Raw genomic sequence first — 6,000 nt, forward strand, 5'->3', positions numbered from 1 at the left:
GCCGCAGGTGGAGGATTAGCCTAGTGAGCCGTGGCACCAGCCCACGCTTTATTTCTTTTTTTAAAAAAATGTTTATTTATTTAGCTAGAGTTACAGAGAGAGTATGAGAGACACAGGAAGAGAGAGAAAGATCTTTCACCTATCCACTGGTCCACTCCCCATATGGCCCCAACACCGTGCGGGGCCAAGCCAAATCCAGGAGCTTCATCTAGTTTCCCATGTGGATGCAGGGGCCCAAATACTTTAGCTCTCTTTTGTTGCTTTCCCAGGTCATTAGCAGGCAGTTGGGTCAGAAATGGAGCAGCCAGGACATGAACTGGCTCCCATATAGGATGCCAGCGTTGCGAGTGGCGCTCTAACCTGCTGTATCACAATGCTGGCCCCAAGATATCTTAACATAATTCCAGTGCTTAAGTTCCTCCGGCCATTCATATGTTACAAATCCCACCACAGGTGTCTACAGTGGCTGCTTTTCTTTCTGTTTCTTCTATCGCTCCAGGTCCTAGTCGGACCCAGAGCTGGGTTTGGCAGTGCCTGCCCTCTGGGGCACCCAGAGTTCTTCGGACTCCCATGCTCCCCTTCCGGAGAGCCCACCACCACCCCCCCCCCGGCCGCCTCTTCTGGAGTGAAATCCGCACCTGGAGCCCAAGCAGACACCATGTGGCGCTGTAGCTTCCCGTGGCCCATCTCCACGCCTCTCCCTGTGGGGTTTCCTGTCTAACCAGTCGGCTCCTTTGATGCTTTTAACGAGCTGGTTTCCTTTTTTCCAGATTTTTATTTGTCCTCATTGGAAAGATCGTTTCAAAATGTCTTTGTTCATCAAAGGAAGCGAAGAATCCTCTGCGAGATTCTTCACACCCATTTACGTTGTATTTTTCTTACATCTTAAGTATTTTTCAAAGTATATGTAAGGTGGCGTCTACTGCTGGCTGTTCCTACCAAGCAAACACTGACCCAGGTAAGAAAGGAAAAGTGACAGCAGAGAGGGAGAAGGAGCGGCCGGGGTCTGTAGGAGAGGAAGCTCCCCTGAGGGCCTCCCGGGAAAGGGAGTGGGACCGTTTTTGACCTCATTTTCAAATCACTACAGGTTGCCTGCAAGAGTTCCCAGTACAGGTGGGGCTCGGCTGAGCTAGCTTGAACCTGACCTTCAGGGAGGGGTGGCTTTTGTCCAAAGAATGGACAGGAGAGGATTCTTATGTCCTGATCTGGACTCTAAATCTTATTACCAAAGGCAACATGTGGGGGAGAAGGGGCAGAAATCCCGGCCCCTGAGTCAGTGATCAAAAGCATTAAAGAAGCAGGGGGCACCTGGATTTGAACCAGGGACCTCTTGATCTGCAGTCAAATGCTCTACCCCTGAGCTATACCCCCACATATGGATGGCTTCTCGTTAGTACCTCTTCACCCATGGCACCACACCCAGGCTGTGTACATATTTACAATCTGCTATTTTGTCTGTTTATTCCAGAAACTGGCACGCTTCTCCACTGCAGTCCCCCCTTCCCTCTCCACCAGCTAGCTCCCCCCACCCCCCACCCTGCCTCCAGCCCTCCTCTCTCTAGCACTGCGGTAAAGGCACAGCACAGGTCTCTACACCCAGAGAGGGCATTTGACTGTAGTGTCCCCCTTAAGCCTGGCCTGCGTCTTTAAAGAACCTCGCACACAGCCCAAGGAGAGCTCCTCCAAACTCTGTGACCTTGGGGAAGGGGCTCATTACGCCACTCAGTCATTCACTCACCGCCTTGTTAGATTCCAGGCCACACTGAGATATTGTATCCATCATCCGCTCGGACACAAATAAGACCTCGCCCCTGTTCCTCAAGTAGTCTTAATCCAAATGGGATTCAAACCTGTAAGCCAGAACACTTCCAGGTGAGTGGGGGCAGGCAGTAAGGAGCTCCTCTTCCTGGGAGAGTCGGGGGGGGGGGGGAGCTTCCTGGAGGAGTGGACGAGGAAGATCTTCCAGATGAGGAGGCTGGGCAGGCCTTCAGCAGGGAGGAGTGAGATCGAAGACGTATAAAGGGGAGCCGGGGTTCTGGACCACAGCGAGGCTGAGACCGACGTGACTGGGAAGGCGGGCTCATCTGCCGCGGACATCTCCATGTGTTAGAGGTGCCGTCCTCATTGTGCTCTGCGGGCAGTGTGGACGCTCCCCCCACCTGTGCGCCCACTCTGCTGGGACAGAGCCGAGGGCAGTGTGGACGCTCCCCCACCTGTGCTCCCTCTCTGCTGTGACACAGCTGAGGGCAGTGTGGACGCTCCCCAACCTGTGCGCCCACTCTGCTGGTTCAGAGCCGAGGGCAGTGTGGACACTTCCTCCCCACGTGTGCTCCCTCTCTGCTGGGACAGAGCCAAGCTGAGGCCAGCACCATGCCCTTGAGACTCCAAATTTCTTCCCTTTATAAAGTTAGCCTGCAGCAGGTATCTCATGAGAGGGAGCACTGTGGAGTGGCTCAGCTGATGTCTTTCTAGAGCAGAGAGAACCCAGTGCAGAGCACAGCTGACACCTGGGACACAAGTTAGGAGTGAAGGGCCAATAGCCATTATTTCCCCCTTTCTTATTTACTAAGACCTCAGGAGTTTTTCTCTCCCTCTGGAGTCTAAAAGTGAGCCCAGCTAAGGGGGCACCCGGATTTGAACCGGGGACCTCTTGATCTGCAGTCAAATGCTCTACCCCTGAGCTATGCCCCCACAGGCCTGCCATAACCTCTTAATTATATCTTTTGAACTGTACAGGTGGTTGGTGTTTCTGAACTTATAATAGCCATGTTCCTGGGAGGGGCAGCCAGCCCCCGCCAGCCTGGCCCTCGCACTCATGGGTCCCCTGTAAACACCCACTGACCATCTTCAAAGCACAAGGCCCATCTCTTCCCTCTGCATCCCGGTCCATCTGCTCCGCCCACCCTAGACAGGCGTTGGCTTTCCCAGATTAACTGAACCCTGGTCTCCTCTTTTCACGCACTAGGGGGCACTGTGGAGCAGAGGGGTCTGCGCCAGGAGAGGGGTGGGTCTGGGACAAGACCTGACCACCACTGCCCGCCGGGAGATACAGAGACCCCCTTTCTGCTTTTCCACGCATGCGTTATCCACCCTCCCCGCTGCCCCTGGCTCGGGATTGCAGAGAAACGCGGGGAGACAGCTCCGAGTCGCTCTCAGGGAGCGCACTGTGCTGGAGGGTTTGGACGGGCACGTGTGAGCCCGCAGGCCGTGGGAGACTGGGTTCCAAAACCCACGGCACAGGGCAGACGGCTCCCTGTGGGCAGCTCCTGTGGGAGCCGGGAGGCAGCGAGTGGGCAGCTGCCCTCCAATCCGTGTGGGACTCAGCGAGAGAGACCCCGTCGGAGGAGAAGCCCCAAAGGACGTGGCCTCCCTCTCAGCCCTCCCCAGAACCCCTCCCTACCCGCCGTCTCTCCCACACACCGCCTCCAGTGTCCAGGAGGGCTCCAGGTAAAGGCACCTGTGCTGTCCACACAGGCTGGGGAGGGCCCTCCACGCCCTGGGCCAGCCCGCTGTGCCGCCTTCTTTTCCCAAGGGCGGGATATTTTCCGTTCCCACAGACAGCAGGAGAGGAAGATAGCAAACCAGCCAGCCTGCTAGCCCAGCCAAAGGAGTCCTCCATCCTTGTCTCCAGGGCCACTCACGGTCCTCTGAACCCTGGTGGCGCGGCCAGCGGCTGGCTCCCACCCCACCCCTGCACAGCCTCTTGCCACCCCCACCATGGGAGTAGGGGGGAGGTTTGAGCTGGAAATGGGCCTGAGGAGCCCAGGTTGTCCAGGGCATGAGACCAGGCTCTGAGGGCCAGGAATGCAGAGGAGCCCACAACAGCCAGCGCCGAGACAGGACCAGAGATGCCACCGTGAAGATAACCCGGAAGCCACTGGGACACTGGGGTGGGAGAAGGAAGTCAGGGTTTCCAGGTAACTGTGGTTGCCGAGAGAGAACCCTAAGGAAGCGTAGTAGAAAAGCTGAATTATTCAGGAGAGAGGGGTGGGCTGCAGGCTGCGGCCTCCCCGGGGAGGGCGTGCCAGAGGCGCAGTTCACAGCAGCAGCTGGGGAGACCGCAGGGACAGCAGGGACCCAGCCGTCGCCCTTGTGTTACACCTGGCCTCAAGGGCTCAGACTTGCAATGTTGATCTATTCATCCCCTAAAACACAAATACGCGGCTGGCATTGTGGCGTAGCAGCTTAACCACCACCTGCAACGCTGGCACCCATATCAGAGCCAGGTGGCATCCTGGCCCCTCACTTCAGATCCAGCTTCCTGCTAACGTGCCTGGGAAAGCAGTGGAAGATGGTCCAGGTCCTTGGGCTCCTGCATCCACGTGGGAGACACAGAGGAAGCGCCATGCTCCTGGCTTCTGCCTCGCCCAGCCCCAGTCTGTGTGGCCATTTGGAGCACGAACCAGCGGCAGATGGAAGATCTGTCTGTAAGTGTCTCCCCGTTTCTGTCACTCTTTCAAATAAGTAAATCTTTAAAAACATAAGTGCTTTATTTTACATAGAAAATATCATATTTTCTGTGGTTTCAAGATTGTGCGTCTACCCCCAAACTCATGTTGAACATTTTTAAATATTAGCCTTATCTATTTATGAGAGAGAGAAAGAGAGGTAAAGAGAGGGAGATGGGGGGGTAGACAAAGGGAGGGGAAGAGGGAGAGGCAGACAGTGAGGGAAAGAATGGGAGATGGGGACAGAGTGAGAGGGGGGTGGGGAGAAAGAGCTCACACCCACTGGTTCGCTCCATGGGTGCCCACAATGGCCCTGGGCCAGAGGCTGAAGCCGGAAGCTGAGAACTCAACCCAGGTCTCCCGTGGGAGGTGGGGGGCGAGGGCACTGACGCCAGGCAGCTGGGGCAGGAGCAGGGCCAGGAACTGAACTCGGGCACTCTGAGCCGGCACGTGGGCATCTTAACCACCAGGCCACAGGTGCGCCCCTCAAGGTGAGATTAGATCGCCGTCGTCTCAGTGCTGGGAAGTGAAACCTTCTGAAGCGATTAGGTTATTAGGAGGACGCGATGCCTGTCCTGTGGGCATGGGCTGATTTTCGTGGGCCGGGTTGCTTGCCTGGAGAGCAAGTTGCTGTAACGTGAGTCCACCCTGCTGTTTCTCTTCTGCAGGCACGCCGACAAGGACGTCCTGATGACATCAGAGGACAGAGGGGAGGGTCAGCTGGTGCACTGAGACTCTGATCTCAAAGGTGGACAGCGTTATTGTGGGAGGCCCAGAGGAGGCTCCTGGCTCCTGGCTTCAGATCGGCGCAGCTCTGGCTGTTGCGGCCAACTGGGGAGTGAACCAGCAGATGGAAGACTCTCTCTCTCTCTCTCTCTGCCTCTCTTTCTCTCCCTGTGTAACTCTGACTTTCAAATAAATAAATAAACCTTTTAAAAAAACACGTATCTTAGCACCCAAGGCACCATCCCACTGCAGAGGCGATGTGGTCATCCTCCCAGGCTCTGTTCTCCAGGAGAGGCCTTAACCAAGACCAAGGGCTCTTCTGGTGTTGAGCAGACCGCAAGCAGAAACCATCTTCCTGTCGAGTCTTTGTCAGTCGAGAAACAGCGCCGCTAAGCACACTCAGCTCGGTGCATCAGTATCTCAATGCTCGGCTCATCAAATCAATATGGCAACACTCAGCTCATCCCATCGGTATCACAACGCATCAATATCACAGTGCTCGGGCGTCTCCTCCCTGTCTTGTCCCCCTCCAACCCAAAGATTGCTGGGCCAAGCCAGGTTTTGTTTTGCTTCAAGTTACAACCTGACCGCATCACTCCCTCTGGTGGACAGAGATCCACTGCTTATCCAGCATCCATTTCTCCCGCCCCTTCAAGATGCTTGTTTTTCCCCTTCTCCTGGCTTTCTTTTGCCCCCAAATCCTGCCTCCAAAACAGGAGCTCCTCTAAGGTGGGTTATGTGAGTCAAGAAAACAAGGGGGCACCCGGATTTGAACCGGGGACCTCTTGATCTGCAGTCAAATGCTCTGCCACTGAGCTATACCCCC

The 6,000-nt window shown here is 55.7% G+C and overlaps 3 non-coding genes across 3 annotated transcripts; all 3 read right to left on the reverse strand.

Moving 5' to 3' along the window:
- Positions 1 to 1,299: 1,299 nt before the first annotated feature.
- On the reverse strand, positions 1,300 to 1,371 carry TRNAC-GCA (transfer RNA cysteine (anticodon GCA)). The gene has a single exon. It is a non-coding gene; the product is annotated as a tRNA-Cys (tRNA).
- A 1,248-nt stretch (positions 1,372 to 2,619) lies between these two features.
- Positions 2,620 to 2,691, reverse strand: TRNAC-GCA (transfer RNA cysteine (anticodon GCA)). The gene has a single exon. It is a non-coding gene; the product is annotated as a tRNA-Cys (tRNA).
- Positions 2,692 to 5,928: 3,237 nt separating this feature from the next.
- On the reverse strand, positions 5,929 to 6,000 carry TRNAC-GCA (transfer RNA cysteine (anticodon GCA)). The gene has a single exon. It is a non-coding gene; the product is annotated as a tRNA-Cys (tRNA).

This window comes from Oryctolagus cuniculus, chromosome 3, assembly GCF_964237555.1.
Source record: "Oryctolagus cuniculus chromosome 3, mOryCun1.1, whole genome shotgun sequence".
Lineage (NCBI taxonomy): Eukaryota > Metazoa > Chordata > Mammalia > Lagomorpha > Leporidae > Oryctolagus > Oryctolagus cuniculus.